The sequence below is a fragment of the Canis lupus genome, chromosome 1, assembly GCF_048164855.1.
Source record: "Canis lupus baileyi chromosome 1, mCanLup2.hap1, whole genome shotgun sequence".
Classification (NCBI taxonomy): domain Eukaryota; kingdom Metazoa; phylum Chordata; class Mammalia; order Carnivora; family Canidae; genus Canis; species Canis lupus.
The window spans coordinates 85858869-85882055 of record NC_132838.1 but is presented as its reverse complement, the minus strand read 5'-3'; the positions used below and the strand labels follow the sequence as shown (position 1 = coordinate 85882055).

Genomic DNA, 23187 nt, shown 5'->3' with positions numbered 1-23187 from the left:
GTCTGCACACACAGATTTATTACCAACAAGGTAAGAAATATTCCAATAACCTATTCTTTAAACTAAATGAAACTCCAGCTCTATCCTACAGTCATTCACTAATACCTTGCATGAATGGTTCTCTGTAAGGAGGCCCATTTGACAAATCTTGAGAATCAGTTAGTCATCTAGCTGGGATGAGATGAGTTTTCTATATTGCCCTTGAGCATGGAAAATAACAGGAGTCCTAGGACTAGGGCACTGTTTTGAAGAACATTAGGGGGCTGGCTCATGAAGTTCTCATATCATCTTTACAATGGGAAAATTATTTCAGACATCTCTACCATTCTGTTGCCAATAGAGCTGGTGATAGTAGAAGACATTATTGTTACTGGAAGCAACATAACACTGATTAGCCACTTTGAAATACTATCTAATTATCCCAATTCAAATGTTCAAAAGTTAATAATCCATTCTAGCATGTAGATTATAGTTAATTTATCCTACTCATATATCATACTATCTATATTGAAGTATTTAAAAGAAACAGGCAACATAACAAGAATTGTTATAACCCACCCATGAGAAGATGCATGGCTTCCCACACATCTGTCTGTCTCAGCTCATTCTCTTGGATATTTGGCAACACAAACATTATTTTTTATTAATATATACAAAGTATTCCATTTGAAATAATAAATGAAAGTTCCCTTCCTTTTTAGTACCTTATGCATAATATTTTATATTTCAAATTATTTTGCATATATTATTTAATTTGTCTACCCAAACCTTGTAAATTGGAACACCATCGTGACTACTTTCTCTGTCATATAAAGGAAGTAGAAGGCCTCACCTTGATGAAGTGATGTATTCAGGGCCACACAGCAAACTTTGGCAGAGCTGACATTTCTAGTCTAATGGTTTTCCATTCAGTAATTTTGCTTAGTGATCTTTTGTGATGTAGTTCCTGCTATTTTTCCAGGAAAGCCTACAAGAGGAATGCATTGATATTCTCTTGCTGGTTTTACGTCCTCTAATTATCGAATAAAATGATTTTGAAGCATCCTCTTTGGCTGGGTAGGAGGATGCTTTTAAGGTCCCTGATCATTCCTGAAAGAAAACAAAGAAAAGGAAAGAAAAGTTCTTCAATATGAAATTCAACTGTAAATTACTCTCTTCTTGTTTAGTGAAGCTTGAATGGAACTGATACTTCACAAAAATTACAAAATATTTACCGCATTATAAGCCTAATTGAAAATATAAATAGACAGCTTTGTCCACTTATTTTGTATGTCAGAGTTAGAATATTGAGCATTTCAGACAAAATCTTCAAACTTATTGTTATTCTCTGGCTTATAATTATATTAAATTTCTCAATTTTATAACTCACTTCTTCTCTACTATCAATGCTTTCTTCAAAACAGAATTAGCTCCTCCTAAGGAAATAATATTGTTTCATGAGAAAAAGCATTAAATATGAGTCAGACAGAATGAGATTGCTTTGCCCCATGTTTACCATTTATTTGCTAATCGACATGGCCTCATTCCTAACTGCATTAATACTGGATACAAACTCCCGCAGAAGCAATAATATTAATGATAACCTCAAAGGGCCTTAGGGGAGTTTAGAACAGGAGGAAAATATGTCAGGGAGTTTTGTTTTCCTGGCAAACTCTTACTTCATGTCTCACAGGAGAATCCTCTTCTTTGAGCACCCAGCCGTGTGGCTAGCCTCTTATCTCACCTTATTGGCTTTGCTCTCCTTTGCTGGTCTATCACATTGACTCTGTGTCATGTCAGCCTAATTTGACAGCTCTCCCATAAAACAGGTGGCCCATGGAAAATGACAAATTTTTATGACTCTGAGTAGCTCTCCTCCAAGAGCAGTGCGTAGTGTACAGAGTAGATTCATTAAAAAGAAGTTTGTTGAATGAATAAGTGGTTGAATGAATGGAATGCCATGGAATGGAAGAAACAAACATTTACCCATTTGACTCTCAAGGTTGTTGTGAAGATGAAAACCGGTCATGTGCGTTGAACTTCTTGAACTTAAGCACTGCATGGTTTCCCTTAGCCTGCATAGCTCTAATAAATGCTTGGGGAGTTGAATTCAGCTAAACAAAAACTGAAGAGAAATCGATCCTGATGTTGTGCCTACCCACATGCAGTTGTCATTGCTGAGCTTTGCAGGTTACATCCAAGAGCCCTTGCATGAATTCGTCCAGCCTCCAGTTGGTAGGCCCTCCCTGGCACAGCCCTCCCTGAGGCTGAGAACTGGGGGTGTCTCAGACTGCCACAACATAAGGCAATATGACAGGTAGCCAAACGGGACACTGCTGGCTGCCTTGGGCTCCCTGAGATCTGTGCCTAACAAGGCAGACTTGTCACCCAGGGCCATTTGGAGGGGAAATGAAGCGAGGAACAAATGCTGGGCATCGGAGGCGCCAGGTCCTGACAGGCTAAGGTGTGACCTGCTGAATCCTAACCACCGCAGACATCTGGAGGGGAGCAAGTGGGCTGGGAGATGGCCAGGGGCAGGCAAGGCTGCAGGGGGCGGTGAGGGGGGGAGCGAGGTGCATGCAGGGCCCACAGAGAGCAGAGAAAAGAAAGGGCAAGTGAGATTACTGGTCATCTGGTGTCTTAGATCCCACGCAAAGCAAACTTCAAGCACAACAGCAAACACAACCTTTGAGTATTAGTGTCTCCAAAGAGTATTTACCAAGCACAGTCTGGCTTGATCTCCTGGACTTGGTTAAACATGCATTTTGTTAATATTGGATTCCTCACTTTCTTTCTCTCTTTGTTATTGTTGTTATTATTGCTACTTTAAAATTTTTTTCTTTGAATGCCTCGCACGCATCTGACATGGAGGAAAATCAAGAAATAAAGGAAAAGTGGGGAAAGAAGAGAAAAACCCCACAGAACGTTTTAAAACAGCTTTGCTAATCCAAAAAATATGTGATTTAACATTCATCATCATCATATTCTTAAATATATTACGAAATACATCTGGTTTTAATCATTTTATTAAATTGAATAGATACATGTGATTCTACATGTGTTATTCTCCATTTTAAAACACTAATATTTAGGAATTAGTAGGCAATTCATTTCATTTACACCATTTTTATAAACTCCCTTAAAATGAAAGACAGGATCAACAGTAATATTAAAATATGTTTTATTTGGTGGCTAAAGTCAATCAGCATATCAAAGCATTTTGATAGATCATTATACTTTGTCATATGAAGAAGAAGTAGAAAAAGGGAAGTTATAAATGAGGTGAACATTTTTATATGCTTTTATTGTGGCTACTTCATCATGTTTTACCACAGTTCTTTGTTTCTATAAGCAGTACCCCAACTGAATCCAAGATCCAGGGAAATGGGAAAGATATTTTGTTCATCCTTGAATTTTCAGTGGCTAGCAAAATGCTTAGGGAAAAATAAGTTTTTAATTTAAAACATTTAATGGATGAAAAATTAATAGGAAAAAAAACTTCATACATACCACACTATTTGTCTTAACAATATGGTTTCAGAATGGTGGCAATTAAATTTTTTTAACACATAACACAGCTCTTCTTTTTCACATATTTAAACTACTTATGGATGCATAAAATATATGGAAAAGATAGATTTTTCTAATGAGTTCATCACTGGCAATGAATATTTAATTGATCACATTATATTTTCAGCTCTATGAGAATTATCAAGTAACAAAGCAGGGTACTTATGTGAACATCCTACAATAAATTGGAGAGTAAAAAGCACTCTATATGAAATATATAATGAACTTTTATCTCTTTATAGTACTTGGAAGATATGGAGCAATGAGGACACATTTTTCTCTTTTGAGACACACACTGTGATAGAAGATCTTTAATAAAAGTGATTTAATTTGACTTATGATAACTTTTGGAATGTAATTTATATAACAAAGTAGAAATTTTCACTCCTTTTGTTACCTCCATTTTATTTGTACATAGAAAAATCTTATTAATAGGGCAGATCAACTAATAAAACAATACATACCCAGAAAATCCAATTCATTACTTCTCCAAGACAGACCAGGATTCATCACTAGGGTAAAGCAATGACAGAATGGAAAAGTTTCTCTTCTATCCAGGCAGTACCTGCTAAGCCCCAACACCCTTAGCTGCACAGAACTCTGAAAAAAAGCTGTCTCTCCTCCCCCCACCAGATCCTGAGAAACCACTGCAAGACTAGTACATCCGTCATGAGCATCAGTCACCAAAGCAGCAACAGATCTTTGGAGAAAACTCGTTTCCTAGCCTAAGAGGGTGTGGTGGCCACAACAGAAAAGGGCATTTAAAATAGTTATGGTTAAAAAAAAAAAAAAAAAAAAGTTATGGTTAGATGTGACATAGAGCCATGTGATTCTTAAGCCTTCTAGACTTGAAGGATTTTTTTAAAAGATATTTATTTATTTATTTATTTATTTATTTATTTATTTATTAATGAGAGCCAGAGAGAGAGAGGCAGAGATATAGGCAGAGGGAGAAGCAGGGTCCTTGAGGGGAGCCTGATGGGATATTCGATCCCAGGACCTCGGGATCACGACCCGAGCCTGAGGCAGAAGCTCAGCCATTGAGCCACCCAGGCATCCCTGAATGATTTTTTTAATATAGTTTTCTAAGCTCTAGCTCCAGAAATTCTGATCTGTTATGTTTCGTAGGGACCTCCTCCTAGGTGATTTTAACTGATCTCCATGAGAGAATAGCTAACCTAATCCAGGCCACTTTACAGATCAAAAACTCCAGGCCCAGCAAAAAGAAAGGGACTGAGACAACATAAAACGTTGATACTAGAACAAGGACTACATACTGCTTCTCATTTTCATATTCTACAGCTTCATTTTCAGGGGGTGAGGGCTTAAAGATTTTTGAAACCATTGTCCATTATATGAGTGACACATAGCCCTTCCTCATGTGGGATTTGCACTATTCGTTAGATGGTCACTTTTATTTCCAGCCTAACAAAGGTATCTTCAATCCTAGACATTCTCCAAAGTATTATAATTTCTGAGCTCACAAATTAACAAAGGTATTTCAAGTTAAAAATAACAATAGTAAAATATTGCTTATATTATTATCTATTTTCCCCACTGAAAATAGGTTTTCAAGTTTTCAGGTTATATAAATGATGAATAATCTTTGTAAAACTTTAAACAATACACCAAATTATGGGAAAGGGTGAAAATATTCTCTGAAATCCTACTAACCTCTACATGTCCATTTGTAGCACTTGGCCAAATTCATTATGCATCTTTATTCAATCATGTATATTTATATATAAGACAGCATAAATGGGATATCGTTCTTGCTGGGTCACTTGATTTTGTGAACTGACATTCAATCTCCTTCTGCCCCACTCTCCCCCCCATCCCCTACTCACTAGCTGAGTAGCCAAAAATTATCTATCTGAAGTATGTCTTTCTATATACCCTTTGCCATGCATACAAAATCATATACACAAACATACAAAGACCCATATGAAACACATCTTGCTACTTTGTTTTACGTAAATGAAATGTTATCCACTTTTCTCTACATCTTGCTTTTGTCCCCTGGTCATGTATCATGAATATATTTTCAGGGAAACATATAGAGATCTATGCTTTCCTTTTGATGGCTGAGAAATATTATATGAAAGTATCACAATATATCAAATTCCTCAAATGGTAGACATTCACTTTGCTTCCAAAGGGGTCAGATACATCTTTGTCATTATTTGCTTATGCACTGATACTTTCATTTCTATGGGCTAGAATATAAAGAGTGGGATTACTGCACGAAAGGATATGCAGATTATTAATTTTAATATATAGTGCCAGAACATTCCTCTAAAAGGCTGTAACTATTTATGTCTCATCAATAATGCATGAGCCTTCTCTTCCTCACTCGTTACCACTCCAGGGTCAGTCAGTCTGAGGGTGAGAGGTGATGGCCTATTTTTCAATACATTTACATTATGAATGAACTTTGTTCTTAGTGAAGCTGGTCATCTGTTTTATATCAGATATTCATATTTCCTGTTCTGTGAAATGCCCTCTTGCTCTATTGTTTAGTGCAGAATCACAAATACTTTGCAAGATCTCAGAGATCAATCAGCAATACCAGGGAAAATTAAAGTGCTCTCCATGTGAAAGATTTTGGATAAAAATACACACATGCATACACAGAATAATGGTTTACTCCCCAAATACAGAAAACTATTTTCTGAATTTATTTCAGGCTGATTAACAAAGATAAAATAACCGTTTTCCTGGAGTAAAAACTAATGATACTATTCATCTCCATATTTCATTTTTTGGCTTTAATTGCAATTTTTAGAACAGTTCTCTTAAAAAAATAAAAAATAAAAAATAAAAAATAAATAAAAAGAACAGTTCTCTTAAGAAAATATTTACATACTATAAAACCCATTCTTTTAAAGTGTATGATTCAGTGGGTTTTGGATATATTTGCACTCGTGCCCACCATCACTACCATCTGATACTGGAAGATTTCCAACACTCCAAAAAGAAACCTCATACTCATTAGTAGTCACTCCCATTCCCTGCCCCATCAAGCCCTTGGCAACCACTAATCTGTTCTCTGTCTCTACAGATGTGTCTACTGGGGACATTTCAGATAAACGGAATTATACACCATGGCTGTCTTTTTTGTCCGTCTTCTTTCACATAATGATTTCAAGGTTCTTCCATGTTGTAGCATGTATGAATACTTCATTTGTTTTCATTGGTGACTAATATTTCATGGTATGGATATATCACATTCTGTTTTATCCAGTTAATGGACATTTGGGTCAGTCCGATGTCTGCTCACATCCAGATTCTGATAGTTATGTCTCTTGTGACCAGGGGTAAGTCAAGAAAAATGAAGCAGGAGTTGGTGTCAAAGAAGAACATTGAAGAACAAATGAAGGTGTCAAAACACCTGCTCATGCACATCCCTTCAAAGCATATCCACTCGATGATTATTTACTTGCCCAAACTTCTGACTTGGTGGGCCTTATCATAGCCAGTTAATGAGGGACAGTTCAGGTCATGCGGTTATTTTGATGTCCCAGGCTTAGTAGTTCAGTCTCCACAAGAATCAAAAGCACTCCAGGAGCTGTTTTTCAAAAGAAGAAAATAATATGTGGAGGGGATCTGCACTGTGATCCTCCTCCTGAGGCTTGCCTGAGACTCCTGGGGCAGCCCTGTCCACCACAGACACTTAGAATCTGAGAATCTGTGGCTGGGGATCTGCAAGTGGAGAAGCAGCCTACCCCCAGCCTGCACTTGCTGCCGAGCCTTCTTTTCCCTGGTCCCCCCTCCAACTTGACGGGTTTAGAGGTGACTTGGTAAATGACAGTAGTAACTGAGAAGACACTGCCCACCTTACCCTGGTACTACCAAGGGGGTGTTCTGGGAGCACTGGAAGAAACTGAGGAGTAAAATAAATCGCTGCCGCTGATCATATGACAGGCCGGTCCTGGGATGACATCCCCAGAAACAAGCAAATGCAAAGCACATCCCTTCCTCCTATTCTTGCCTTTTAGTCACGTGTCCCTGATGGCCAAATCCAACAGGAAACCAGCTAGAAAAGAGAAGGATTATTTGCAGACTCACAACATCAGTATCACAAAGCTGTGTAGAGAAGAGCATGTTTGGAGAGGATGTCCCCTAGCTTACTAGTCTGCACTGGTAATAACACAGGATGAAACTGATAATCAACTTTGTCCACTGCGCAACATGTATACACAACTTGAATTTTTTTTTCCTTATAAAAGAACCATGCATTTATGGAGGAAAAATTAAGAAAAATAAAAATCAGGGACTCCTGAGTGGCTCAGTGGTTAAACATCTGCCTTTGGCTCAGGGTGTGATCCTGGGGTTCTGGGATTGAGTCCCTCATGGGGCTCCCTGCAGGGAGCCTGCTTCTGCCTCTGTCTATGTTTCTGCCTCTCTCCCAGTGTCTCTCATGAATAATAAATAAAACCTTAAAAAAAAAACAGAAAAATCACCCATAATCATACCATTTAAAAAATGGGGCACCTCTCCTCCACTTATTACATACATACATACACACAAACACATACACATCTTTATATTAGCAAAAATAGGGTTGTATTCTACATGCTAGTTTTGAAACCAAATTTGAAACTTAATAATCTAATGTGCTCTTGACGTCTTTGTCATTAAATAATCCACATCAATGTTATTGTCCACAAAGATATTGAGTATATTTCTCTATTGCATATACTATTATAAATCATTCACTCATCTTTGAATGTGTTAAGTAACTTGTATTAATAAGCTATACTCTGATAAGTATCTTTCTTTTAAATTCTTTACAAATATTTGTGCATATGTTAAATTTTGGAGAAATGTTCATTCATTCTTGTTACATTTTGCTGGAGTCTTAACAATATTTACTCTGTATAGTCCCTTTGGAAGTAGTGTTTGTCACAAAGAGTAAAGCAATTTTGTGAATGGCAGTTCAGATGCAAACTTCCTTCCTGCCTGCCTGCCTGCCTGCCTGCCTTCCTTGGCTCTTTCTCTCTCTCTCTCTCTTTTACCAATCATGATATGATATTAGGCTGAGGCATTGCTTGGATTACTGCACCTTCCACTCTAGAGAAGAAATCAAGACCACAAATACATATAGAGAGAGATTTTTTGAGTGTGGGTAGTGATAAGAACAGTTGGGGTGGAGACTGAGGGAAATGGCAAGGACATTTCACAGGGATATAAATGGAATTGCTTAGCACAAAAACTTAGAATTTCTTGTGCTAGGAGAATAAATTAGAATTGAACATCTTTTTCCTTGCAAATATTAAATGCTAAATCTTAAAACCATCTGTGCTCTTTCTGAAAGTTTAAAATTTGAATTTAGGTAAGTCAAAATGAAAACGTGTAGGTGGGGGGGCTGGTGTGTCACCAAGCAACATCGCTAATCTAAGATCTCACAATCAAGTGCCATAAAAAATTTGGCCACAATAAATGTGTCCCCAAAGCAAGTGAATCAGCTTCAGCTATTTCTGGAGGAGTTAGTAGGGAGCCCAGAAAAGTCCCCAATTAGAATGAAATTGTCTTCAGGCAGTTTTGTCTTCTTTTGCAATGCAAACCCTTATGCCTCAACTCACTGGTCCCCAAACCACATACAGTCAAGGATCTAACACGTGTCCTTTTGCATCCTATGAAGGTACTCACGATGGAGTGAGAGGATCACCTCCATATGCAGAGGCTAGGAACCCCTATCTGTATTCAAAGGACAGAAGCGCATGGCTAGAGCCGACTCGCTGGGAAATGGGAGTTCCAGCTGGATCTCCATATCAGACTGAAGAACAAGAAGAAGATGGAAAAGCGTGCCTGTGTTCTTGTTCCTGGAAATGTTCCATTTAAATTCAGATTATCTCCTCTCCTGCCTGCCCAAACATTGGTTCTACTTGTGTGTGTGGTTTTTTTTTTTTGTTTTTTTTTGTTTTTTTTTGTTTTTTTTTTTGTCTGTCTCCCCTTTTCCTTTCCCTTAAACCGTCTTGAAATGGAGTTTGTTGAAGATAAGGATTTGTCATTTGCTATATGAGTCTGGTCAAGTGAAACTTCTGATAATTTTAAGGAAGTGACTCAAAGTTTTTAGTTGGGGTTTTCCTCACCTGTGAAGACCTATGTTTACTTAAAAAAAACAAAGAAAAGTAAGCCTTGATTTCCTGTGAGATTGACAGAAGGAAGATTGATGGAGATAAATGACCCAGAAGGAAGTCCTCTTGTCTGATATAAAACTCTAGCAAGAATGAGAAGCCTGACATGGGTAATGATATTTACATATATGCATTGATTTATAGTATTTTTTTTTTCTGGAACGCATGTACATTTCCTAGTTGTTCTTGAGTGAGGATGACAGACCTCCTGGAAATTTGTGATTGAATTTGGACCCAGTTAGGGAAGCTCTGTTACCTACCAAAAAATTTTAGGTAAGTTTAGTTAAAGTGAAAATTACTTTTGGGTTTTAGTCTTTGAGAAGGTTGGTCCCTCTGATTTTAATGATTTTTCTTTTGTTACAATACGTGTTATTGTTTATGCAAAAAAGTTGTATTATTTGGATTATGCTAGATAGGGGTGTGTATACTGCTTACATAGATTAGGTGCATTTTTAATAACCTGTTACTGTTTGTTGTTATTGATATGTCAAATTATAGATGACATCACCCTCTAGTGATTCTTTAGTGTGCCATCGGAGATATAATTTGATATATATTTTTTAATTTTATAGAAACATTTCAATGGAGGCACCATACATTTATTATTTATGTTACTGAGGTCCTGAGCTGACAGCTGCTATTGATTGCTAAACTAACTTCTAACCTCGAGATTATAAAAGTTATGGTTTTCAGATCATACAGGAAACATGTTTACTATTTTCAATTGCTAATCCTATCAAATAAATAATTATTCCCCTTATTTTTTTTTTGTGGCAGAAGTTTGTAACACTTTAAAGACTTAAAAGTAGTATCAGTTGTTTCTAGAAAATACAGACACATAACACTTAAGAGGAAAACATCTTTTCATCCTTATCATTCAATGGTTAATTTCCTTCCAGTTTTTAGCTCTTTCTAACTCTATTATACTACAATGCCCTTTTTTTCCTGTAGTGACAGTTTTGATATCTCCTTTCTTTTATACTGTGTGATTATTGCATATTTATATGCTAGAAATGTATTTAAGATTCTGTATAACTTTATTTCTTTGGGTAATAAACTAGTCTTTTTTTTTTTAATTTAAAGAAGTAATGATTCAGGTCCTCATGTTATCCCAATACCTCATTAATAGGCTGCTTGATGATTCCGGAAATCATAAACAATGTGGTATGTATTCTGGTGACTATTATATTTTGTCTCATTGTGAATGGATTCTTCTAAAAAGAGGGATCTAAGGATAGTTCCTAGGGCTTTATGCACATGCTCAGTTCAACAGTGGCTTATAATTGTGGTTATTGTTAACATTTGTTTATTTTCTTTTGGAAAATATTACTCTGTTTCATGATAAGCTGTAGCCAAGAATGTGAGAATAATTCCAAGTTTTGCCTTGAAATCCACACTTAATCATCTCTTGTTTTCTTCTCTTTTGAAATGTGGAATTAATATTCTGCAGAAAATAAAATAAATTATATTTGTTACAAGAAGATTATGTCTGAAAAGGAATCATATTTTTTTTTATAAAATAGTCATTCCTTGTTTAGAAAGTTTATTTTGGCAACTATACTTTAAATATCTGAATATTCAAAAATGTCTTAATGCTTCTATATATCATGGGCTTGTTTTGCTAATATGCAGTATACAATGTATCCAGAGGACAATATTTATTTATTTATTTTTAAATATTATTTATTTATTCATGAGAGACACAGAGAGAGAGAGGCAAAGACACAGGCAGAGGGAGAAGCAGGCTCCATTCAGGGAGCCCGATGTGGGACTCGATCCCAGGACCCTGGGATCATGCCCTGATCTGAAGGCAGACACTCAACCACTGAGCCACTCAGGTGCCCCAGAGAAGACAATATTTAAAGAACATTTTGGGTAAGTGCAAAACATGGCTGTGATTCTCAAAAATCACTGATAATTTGACCTTAGTTAATGACCAGTGTTTTCCCAGGAGAAGGGGATTCTGTATTTCTGCAAATGTAAATCTTAATTCACCCAGTATGATTCACTAATACCTATAATGTGTTCTTATTTAGTTTATTTAAGAGCATAAATCTGGAACATGGATAGATAAGCGTATGGATAAATCATGCCCCAAATTATATTATCCTATAATGAAATATATATCTCATTAGATTCTTTAATCACTCATAAGCATTTTGTGATTAGTAGAACATAATGCTCATAAGCACTGACTGTGGATCAGATTGGCTGTGTTCAAACTCTGACTTTGCCATTTGCAAACCCAGGGGCTTTAAGAAAGTTATTAAATTTCTTTGTGCTTTAATTTTTCAAGCATAAAATGGAAATAACAGTATCAGCTACTGTCATAAGAATTCAATGAAATAATATATTTAGAGCAGTAAGAACAGTGCTTGGCATATAGTAAATGCTATCTAAATACAAGCTACTATTTTTGCTCTATTAATTTATCATCCTTCTATGAGCTTTGGGGACTTTTAAAATGCCTGCTTACAAAACAGCTTAAAATGCAATAAAGGGATAAGAATCACACAAAGACATAATAGTGAAAAAATAATATTAGGATAATCCTTCTACTTTTAGGATAACATTATTTTGCACATATTTCCCATCTTAAATATAGTTATAGACTTTATAAATTCTAATTTAACCTTCAACAAGTCGATGCTAACTTTGTGACCTTGGGAAAGTTATTTACTCTGATTCAGTTTTCTCATCTGTAAAGTGGAAAAATATCAATGGTACCTATCATAGGATTACTGTAAGAAATAAGTGAGTTAAATGTGTAGGTCTTAGAATAGTGCTTGACGTTAAAGTAAATGTTTCATGAATACTAGCTATCATTATCTTCATCATCTATATTTTATATTTTATATAAAGTTATAGACTTTACAGTTTCAATCTAGTGATAACAAACTTCCTGAGTGCTTAAAATGAATGAGACATTATTAGGAAGAGTATAAGTGAAAATAAAAAAAAAAAAACACAGCTTCTAATAGCATTCAGGCATAAAATTTTTAAGTACCTGGCTGACATAATATTACTCAATGTATACTTCTATGGGCTCTGATTATATTATTGAGAAAGAGAAAAGGAGAGAGAACAAGAATGAGAGAGAGAGAGAGAGAGAGAGAGAGAGAGATCTTATCAGAAAGGAGATTAGGTCCTAGCAAAAAGGATAATAAAGTACTAAAGTAATAAACCAATAACATAACTTCAAGTACTGATCATGATATGAAAAGACTGAAAAAGGAGTAGAAAACAGAGTAGTGGCATAGAAGGTCTCAGTCAGATTACACAAGTCCTTTCTGAGAAGGTGGCGTTTGAATTGAGACTAGAAGACTAATTTGAAAAATAGAAAATTTCCAAAATATCTGAAGAACTGTCAAAATGGACAAAGAATACAGATTGCATATAGATATACAGGCAAGATAATGTAGAGTGGTAGAACTCAGGCTAAATGTATTAATTATAATAATATACAAGTGGGCTTCTTTTATTCATTAAAGGTAAAATTTTGAAAATCATTATTATTCTTGTTTCATAAAACAAACTTGAAAATTTTCATTCCTTTCCTATGGTCCAAGACAGCTCCAATACCTTTGGTATTATCTTTTCTTAAAGGCTAGTGAAATTTTCATCTAAGTGCTGTCTTAGATGCATCTCATAGATTCTGATATAGAATATCTTGATTATTGTTTTTTTTTTATTTAAGTCTTGTTTTCATTTGAAAAGCTTATTTTCATTGTTTTTACTGAAGTTGCAAATCTGTAATTCCCCTTTGACTGAATTTAATGGAAGTTCTTATTGCCATGTTATGTTGTTTAAGGCAGAGATACATACAGGAAACATGTGATGTGGGTGAGTCTGAGAGTAGATCTATGGCTGTCTGACCAATAGACCATGGCACCGGGGATGCTATGTGACTTCCAAAGCCAGGTCATAAAAGCTTCCACTTGGCTCTCTCTCAGTGTGCTTGACTTTGGAACCCAGCCACCATGTTGTGAAGAAGCCCAGATCACATGGAAAGGCCACACGTAAGAGTTCCAGTGAAGAGTCCCAACTAAAGTCTCAGCTCACAGGCATGACAAACCTCCAGACATGTGCATGAACAAGGCTTCAGATGATTCTCACCCCCAGGGTTGAGTATTCTGAACACTTATGGAGCAGAGATGCGCTGTATCCATTGTGCCCCAACCAACTTCCTGACAAACAGAAACCAAATGAGATAATAAATTATTCTTGTTTTAAAATGCTGAGTCTTGTAGTAATTTTATATGCAACTTGTAACACAGACATAAATAGGGATCTGGATGAAAACAGTTTTTCAGGAATAATTGGAAAAGACTAAAATTTCTAGGGAATTGAGGAGTAAATGGGCATTTAAGCAGAAGTAATGCATTTAGGTAACTCTTGCAAAAAATTTTTTTTGTTAGGGATATGAGATATCTTTACTTCTTATTTCCTAAATAAAGAATAACCAATAAAAATATGGCTCATGGGAGGCATTTCTTTTTAATAAGAAAGACTCATGTTGTGTATTGAAATAAAAGAACTTATAGACAGGAGGGAATACTGAAGCATGTGTGTGCGCTCACATCCACGTGTGTGTGTCTATAAGAGAAAGAAATTAAGTAAAGGTCCCCACAGGGGTGGGAGATGGAGAATTCATAACACAATCGAGGCATTAATCATGGCTGGAAGATACTCCTCACCAAGTGAAGGCACACATCTCTGGCTGCAAGCCTGTATGCTGTAGGTGAGGTGCATAATCCTCCCTGATGATTGTATTTTTTTATGTGAAATCCAGGGTCAGCATATTTACTAAAAAGAGAGAGAGAGAGAGAGAGAGAGAGAGAGAGAGAAAGCAAACATTATAACTCAAGAAAGATGGTGAATATTGCGGGGGATGAGATAAGGACCTTGTTAGGGACAGATAACAATGAAAAGTAGTGTAAAAGCTAGGATCCCATATATAACAAAGGTCTCATTTTAAATCCTTTTATTTCTAAGTATTTTTCTCTCAGGACCCTTACTTCCAATGTTCCTGTCTTCCAGATAATCACACACATGCTAATATCTATATATCTGTGGGTTATTTTATGCAATTAAAGGATAAATAATAATGATGTTAATATGCATTCTTTATATGCTTGCGGTACTTGAAATTTACAAAGTTTTTTTTTTTCAAATTCAACAACAGGTCCTCTAGCCAGGGGTGAAGTTTAATCAATGGCCTAAAATTTTGCTTCCATTCAGTATTGTCCTGGTGACTAGACACTGACTTTGCATAGCAAAGATAAGATCAACTCTCTTCTCAAAAATACGTACTGAACAGAGACTTCCAGAAACCTCCCTAACTTGTGCTTCACTGATTCCAGGAGGATTTGGTTGAATAAGGTGCTTTTCTCAACTATTTCCCAGTCCAAGTTTATGTAACTCATATCGTTGGACCACTTAATAGTGATATGAAACCTCAGATTCTGCACACAGGATACAGATCTGTCCTTACTGTGCTCCTCAACTTACACTTGGCTTCTCATAAATCCTTTTGATATGTCATACCTGTAAGAAATGGCTACAGCTATTAATTGATGCTAGTGGATTGGCTTTTCTCCAAAATTCAGTTGTTTGCCTTCTCGGTTGATAATATGCAGATGATCTTGGAAAAACTACTCAAGAGATTTTTTTTAATTATGTACTGGGGGAGATTATTGAAGGCTATTGTGTTAATCTTATCTGTAATTATAATAATGAGCACAAGCCAAAGAATGCCATGTACTTTTCAATAAGTGAGGAATTTTATTTATCTTTATAACTTAATGTGACCTTTTAAACTAGGATGAAAAGAAAAATGATAAACAAAAGCAATCACTCTCAAAATTCTATCACATGGGCAGCCCTGGTGGCTCAGCGGTTTAGTGCCGCCTTCAGCCCAGGGCCTGATCCTGGAGACCCCAGATGGAGTCCCAAGTCCGGCTCACTGCATAGAGCCTGCTTCTCCCTCTGCCTGTGTCTCTGCCTCTCTCTCTCTCCCTCTCCCTCTCTCTCTCTCTCTCTCTCTCTCAGGAATAAATAAATAAAAAATATTTTTAAAAAATTCTATTATGTTTTGGCCAAGGTTAGTTTGCCTGGATACAGACTATTGGACACAGAACAAAGCACACAGAGAACCCTTGTGTGTTCGGGCACCCTCTGTATGCACCTACTCTTCCCCGGGAGGATTCATTCTAAGGAAAGAGCAGCAACTCTGAAGCCCCGGAGCTGCCTGCTACCACTGAAAGGCCTTAGTGCCGTGGGATTGGGCCTTCCACCCAGGTAGGCCATGGAATTCTATTGAACACAAGTTCAGAGAATGACAAAGCAGAATGTTCTCTAACTATTCTGTATTCTGTAGGGTTATTCTGTAACTGACCTAATCTTGTAATTATTCTGTAACTTTATTGGATCCAAGCAAAAACAAGTCTATTTTGTAAACATGTCTTGAAAGATAAACAGAAACATTGTCCAAATGATTCAAAAGGCCAAAATTACCCTAACCTGGTGAATGCCAGGACCCTGCCCTTTAAACAATTTACAGCCTCATCTGTGCTCCCTTCTTCCCTACCTCCTAGAAAACAGTTAAGATGTCCCATCAAAGAATTATCCTAATTTCCTCATGGCAGCCACCAATCCAGATCAAAAGCCCCTGCTTCCCTGAACCCTCCCTACAAATGCCAAACACATTCCCAAATCTTTTTTTTTTTTTAGATTTTATTTGTTTATTCGTGACAGACACAGAGAGAGAGAGAGAGAGAGAGAGAGGCAGAGACACAGGCAGAGGGAGAAGCAGGCTCCGTGCAGGGAGCCCGACATGGGACTTGATCCCCGGTCTCCAGGATCACACCCCTGGTTGAAGGTGGTGCTAAACCACTGGGCCACTGGGGCTGCTCCATTCCCAAATCTTTAAACCCTTTTTCAACACCCTTCTCCAGAGATGCTCCAATGGTTTTTCACAGGGTGTGTTCTCTTTTGTTGTGACAAATGAATAAAAGCAACTGTGTTCTACTAATAAAATGTTCCAGAAGGTTTTTGGATGTAGAGATTTGACAAGTCTGTGGCATGAGTATTTGGGAGCCAATCGAGAGGTAGAAGAACACTCACCAGAAAAGACAGAAATGTGTAAGGGACACAGAGGTAAATGAGCAACAGCTACAATTCTATCAAGTGTGCAGAAAAAGGGAGATTGGTATAAGAAGAGGGAGGGAGAAATACTGCTAGAAAAAAAGATTATGAAGAGAGGACTGGAGAAAATAGGCGCAGGTCACAATGCAATGTTGGAAGCTGCTGGTGGTCTGGTGGTGGAGTGGGGATAACTCATGCATGTATGCATTCATGCATTCAGTCAGCCAACAAGACTTTACTGAGTATCCCCTACATGCCAGGTGCTGGGTCTTGGCAAGGATAAACATGCAAGGGTAAACAAAGGAAAGGCACTGTTCCTGCTTCTGGGATCTTCCTGCATCTCACACTTGGTGGTAGGAAGCGGAGGGAGCAAACACACAGCTAATTGCAGAGATAACAATTGCCCCTAGAACCTGTGCTCTGGAGGAAAAGTGTCTGAGGCTAGCAGAGACTACACAGGGTTCGGAGACCACAGATGACTTCATTGAGTAAGTGGCTTTGGGCTAAGATTTGGAGAATGAGTAAGAGCTAACCAAGTGAAGGGATGATCAAAGAGCAATTTAGACAGGGGGTAGGACACTTACAAAGCCCTTCTGGTGAGGAGGAAGTAAGCATAAAAGTATGAAGTAAGTGACATTGGCGTGGCAGTCATGGGGGATATACTGCGTAAGAGAAGAGAGAGGTAGACAGGATTGCGATATGCAGAATATTATAGCACAGGGGTTGGCAAACAGTAGCCTATGAGTCAAACCCAGCCCATCGCTTGTGTTTATATGTAAACTCTTCTTGGACCATAGTCAGCTCTCTGGATATTGTCCATGATTGTTTCCTCATTACCAGAACTCTTGAAAATTATCATAGAGGAAAGTATAGCCTGGAAAACAAAGTATTTATTATTTAGCCCCTAAGGGGGAAAGGTTTGCTGATCCCAGTTATATTCTATGCCAGGAGTTTTGTCTGTATTTATTTATTTATTTATTTATTTATTTATTTATTTATAAGATTTTATTTATTTATTCATGAGAGACACAGAGAGAGGCAGAGACATAAGCAGAGGGAGAAGCAGGCTCTCTATGGGGAGCCCAATGCGGGACTTGATCCCAGGACCTTGGGATCACACCCGGAGCAGACACTCAACCACTGAGCCACCCAGGTGCCCCAGATACTTGTTCCTTGTAAGGAAACACACCAAAATGATATAAACGACAAGAAATATATAAACAGTTTGAAATTCTTACTTTCTAATTATAGGAAAAGAGAAACTATAGAGCTCAAGTTAGATCAAAGAAACTCATTAATATGATTACATTCTAATAAGAAAATTAACGAGATTTGTGGACCGAAGGAGATACTAGTAAAAAGTCCGTGGAGGGCTGCCTAGAAGTATCTTCCCAGGGTCTGGCCTGGTCATTCTTAAGAACCAAGCATTGGAGGGTGAAAAACTTCTTAGCCTGAACTTTGAGCAGTAAAAAAAAAAAGCCTAGATATCTTTATCTCTCCAAGATATGCACTGTGCTGAATAGTCGATTTGATGTAGTTGATGTACGGGGACAGAGCTCATGAGAATTTTTAATAACTCCTGCATTCTTTGCTGGTCATAATTCATTACTGAGCCACCATTAGGACTGGACTGGGGGGGATCCCTGCGTGGCACAGCGGTTTGGCGCCTGCCTTTGGCCCAGGGTGCGATCCTGGAGACCCGGGATCAAATCCCACGTCGGGCTCCCGGTGCATGGAACCTGCTTCTCCCTCTGCCTGTGTTTCTGCCTCTCTCTCTCTCTCTCTGTGTGTGTGTGACTATCATAAATAAAAAAATAAATTAATTAATTAAAAAAAAAAGAACTGGACTGAGGCTCACTGCTTAGTCCCTCACTGACTGTATTTTCAGTGGGAAAATAATGGATGTCTGTGTTTTTTTCAGCAAGTTCAAGGGCCTTTCACAAAAGTAACATTTTCTTCCCATAATCATGTTCATGTGGTGTTTCCTTCTGTGATTTTAATTTCTTCCTCTGAAATATTCATAAAGTCAGAAGTTATACATGTTTGTTGCAAAAACTGAAATATTCCGGAAATAAACACAGGGTAAATTGAAAGCCTCCTAGGAAAGCATGTCACCTGTTCCTTTGTCTCTTTCCCTAGGGTATCACGGTTAGCAGTTCTGACTGTATACACTTACTGAGTATTATCCACTCATTGACATATAGAGTTTTCTTTATCTAATTAGAAGTCATACTTACGTGGTAGTATTCTTATTTCTCTTGTTTGTATTACTATTATTATTCACCTTGCTTACTTCACTCAGTCTGAGCCTCAAATCGGCACAGATAGATCTACCTGAATAACTGCAAGCTGACACCTAGTACTGTGTGGATGTCAGATGTTTTGTAATATTGAGAACCCAAAGCCGCATTTATATAATGATTCTTAGAATAATATTGTGAAACTTGTGAAAAAACTATTATAGATCCGCATTTAAACTATCATCCAGATTTTACGTTATGATCCAGGAGAGACCACATGGTTTCCTGGAAAGAGCCATGGACTTAAGTGAGTCCCTGAACTAGCTTAGCTCATCATTTGACCACTCTGTGATTTAATGTGCTTATTTGTAAACTGGAATATTTGAGTTCAGATTATTCCGAATATTCCTGCTAGCCCTAGAATTGCACATGTGTACAGTATTGGAAGCCCCAGCTTTCGTGAAGATCTTTTCCTATTTGGCTAGTATCCAATACCTATCTTCATTCAATACTTTACTAATATTGAGGGACAGTAATATGTTATCTGCTGTTCATGTCAGGTGTTGTTTGAAAGATGATTTCTGATTTCTCCTTGAATTATTATTTCTGACAATAAATATTCTCCAAAAGTGCCGGTGCCATTTTTAGATATCCACATCTTTAAAAACAGAGAAATAAGAATCTGGTAGAAATTAAACAATTAGTGGCTAGAGGAATCAGGCAAACTACAATACAATTTTCTTTTTAGGGCGAAGAAGGAATTTCTCTTTGTTGTGGGAAAGACATGCAGGAGATAAAAAACAAGAATAGAAAAATTCATGGGAACCAAGCATGGAGGGCCAACTATCTGGGCAACTGGAATGGAATTGTGGTCACTGAGGCTCCTGGAAATGACTGCTGCGCCCCTGTGGTAAGTGTGGGAAGCTACTGTCCTGACAGAAAAGCATTTCATCCTAGACACAAAACGCTATATCATTCCCTTGGATTAGAGTGATAGATGGCTTTCAAGGGGAAAATAAAAGACATACTCACGTGGATGCTTCAGGTGATGATTCTGTCTTAGGTATAGGCTCAACGTCACCAAGAGAAAAGTACAGTTTAATCTGGAAGCTGTACTCGATAAATTCCCATTAATTGCATGAGAATCTAAATGTTAAAAGAATTACAATTATTAAAAATAAAGTTACACCCCTCTATTGCATCATTACCTATTCTCTTACTCTGCTCTTCTTCATATAATTTATTACTACTGACATCATATTATTATGTGTGTTTTAGTGTGTTTGCTATATTTCCCACTGGCTACAAATTGCATAGGGTAGGGACTCTGCTTTTCTCACTGCTGTATTCTTAACTCCTAAGAGAGTGATGGATATTTGATAAATATTGACTGATATTATAAATAAATCTATATTGGCAGTCAAGAGACTTGAGTCAAGGAGAGCAATTAAGTGTTTATCAAGTTGATAAACTTGACTTTGAAGAGATGAAAGAAAGAGAAAAGAGATATTCACTATTTTGAAGAATGAACAAGACTTGATGACTCACAGAATGTGGCTGTAGGGAGAGAAGGAGAAATCTAAACTTGCTAAGACTTCAAGGTTATGTATGTGGGAGGCAGATGGTAGTGTTACAGAAAATGGGGCAGTCATTTGGAAAGTACACTTTGGCTAGATAACAGGTTAAGCTCTTGACAGTCTGAGTGGGTGAGGGACAGTTAGAGATCTCTGATTATAGTCCAGGAGGCAGGACAGGATTGCCAACTTAGCTTTTTGGTAGACATGATAGCTGAGCCGTGGGTTTAGATAAGATTTCTGTGGGACAAACTCTAGATGCAGTGAGAAAAGGAACAAAAGACTAAACCTTATAGTTACATAAGCCACCCTTGAAACTGATCTTAAGCACTATGACCTATTCATAATTTATGAATCCATTCACACTTGGCTGTTGAGCCCCAGCTATGAGTGTTCTGAGGGACTCACAAACTAGCAGGGAAAGCTAGCAAAAAGAAAAGACTTACACACATGACCCATCAAGATGCATCAGCCACTCCAGCTCCAGCCAACTCTCTGAACCTAGTGTTGCCAGATCTTAGGATCTCTTAAGTCAAGTTTTATGTGAGAATTCCTAATATAGGACATTGATTAAAATATGTGGACCAAACAAAGCATTTTTTGCTATCCAGATATAATTTATATCCACCTTTATTATAAACCCAATCAAGAAGAGATTCTGCTATTTCCCTTACCCCTCAAATTGCACAATCTCAAGCAAGGATGCTTTTAATCCTGTGAGGATTGTATTAAATAATTTGGTAGGGACAGATGATTTAGGAAGGCTATTTTATAGTGGAAGATAGGACCACTCTTTTTAATAGGTCTACATTTATTTATTTATTTATTTATTTGTTTATTTATTTATTTATCACATGCTTAAAGAGCTCATACTATGGGGTAGGAACTCAGCATATATTGGTGAGCAAATTAGATAATCTACATTTTGTTTAGGCAAATTTCATCAGGTGGGAAAGGAATTAGAATCATTACCAGTGGAAGAAGAGGAACTCTAGCAACTAAGATAAATAACTCTGGATGAAACTGCTTTAAAGATTATTTATTTATTTATTCATGAGAGACACAGAGAGAGAGAGAGAGAGAGAGAGAGGTGGGCAGAGACACAGGCAGAGGGAGAAGCAGGCTCCATGCAGGGAGCCCGACATGGGACTTGATCCCAGGTCTCCAGGATCACACCCTGGGCTGAAGACGGCAATAAACCGCTGAGCCATGGGCTGCCTGAAACTGCTTTAATATTTATGAAAAAGCTAAGAATGGAAGAGGGAGGTAATATTCCTAGGTGAAGAGTTTATCTAATGTATATTGCTGGGAGAGGATGGCTAGACCGTGAAGGAGGCCCTTGAAATATCTAGTATGGGCAGGAGAAAAAACAAATTAATGAAAAATATAATACAATTTTGTAACCTGTAGGAAATGACGGCAAAGACTAAGTTTGAATTAAATAACTGAATAAATCAGTGGCTTCCAAGATTTCTTTGATTGTGTAGCAGTAAATAAACTATTTTCCCTTCTCACATGGTCCATGATACACACACTTAGATATGTGTTCACACACACATGCACAGACACACATACAATAAAATTAAACTTTCCCATATTAATATTTATATTTCCTACATGACCCCTTGAAAATATTTCCATCTTGTTTTATTTCATCTTTAAAAAGAACTGATCATGACATACCAAGGAGCTAATTTCATATCTTTGAAAACACTGAATTAAATAAAATAGTGACCTGTCATTGTGTATTGGTCCTTACTTCTCAAGGCCCATGGATTTTCCAAGATTTTGGTGCTGAAAGTTTATGATAATTGTTGAGATATGAAACAGTTCTGAGACTATTAAACAAAATAATTTAATATTTATTTATTCTTTTAGATGCTACACCTATTTATATTGAGAAGTTATGCTTATTTTCAGAGACTTTTTACTTTCACTAGTCAAAATCAAATCAATCATGATTTTGAGAGTATATGAAACTGAAATTTTAAAACAAAGAATATCCAGGATAAGTTTAGTGTCTCTTCATGGAACTTAGGCTTGCATTTAAAGATATTCATGACTAAAACATCAAAGATAATTCACAGTATTAATTGATTATTAAGTTTCAATTTGCCTTGTAATAATGACATTGGAAGAATTAGCCCAAGATGTATAGAGCTTTGAAAATACAAAGATTTCTTTGTTCATATTGATTCATGCTGCTATTTTTAAATCTACTTTGTTAAGTTGTTGGCTTTTGATGTAATTAAACGAGCAGGATATTACGTACAAATCACCACCTGTTTTTGCAAAACTTTTAGGAGCTAAATTTCTGGAATTCAGGGGCATTTGATTATAATGTTTATGTTATGTTCTTAAGAAAATCACAAGTCTAAATTAAAATGCTATAGAATCAAACATATTGTAAAACAAATGTTTAGGACAAGAAAACAAGACAGGAGTCAAACATGCAAGTAAAGTAAGAAATTTCAGCGGATTATCTGTTTTTTGAGTGTTGAATTTGGTAAGTTCTTTATAGAGTTTGGATACTAACCC

The 23187-nt window shown here is 36.9% G+C and overlaps 2 long non-coding RNA genes across 12 annotated transcripts in view; both read left to right on the top strand.

Moving 5' to 3' along the window:
* Positions 1-13924, top strand: part of LOC140639710 (uncharacterized) — a 61355-nt gene extending 47431 nt beyond the window's left edge. For 5 of the 11 annotated variants that reach the window (XR_012036337.1, XR_012036334.1, XR_012036331.1 and 2 more), the window contains 4 exons: positions 9194-9962; positions 10773-10853; positions 11390-11564; positions 13501-13924. This is a non-coding gene — a long non-coding RNA (uncharacterized lncRNA). The remainder of the gene's footprint in view (positions 1-9193; positions 9963-10772; positions 10854-11389; positions 11565-13500) is intronic. The other 6 variants (XR_012036330.1, XR_012036335.1, XR_012036341.1 and 3 more) reach the window with 6 other exon arrangements.
* A 1863-nt stretch (positions 13925-15787) lies between these two features.
* LOC140639731 (uncharacterized) overlaps positions 15788-23187 on the top strand; it is a 46418-nt gene continuing 39018 nt past the window's right edge. The window contains exons 1-2 of the long non-coding RNA XR_012036344.1: positions 15788-15989; positions 19824-19985. This is a non-coding gene — a long non-coding RNA (uncharacterized lncRNA). The remainder of the gene's footprint in view (positions 15990-19823; positions 19986-23187) is intronic.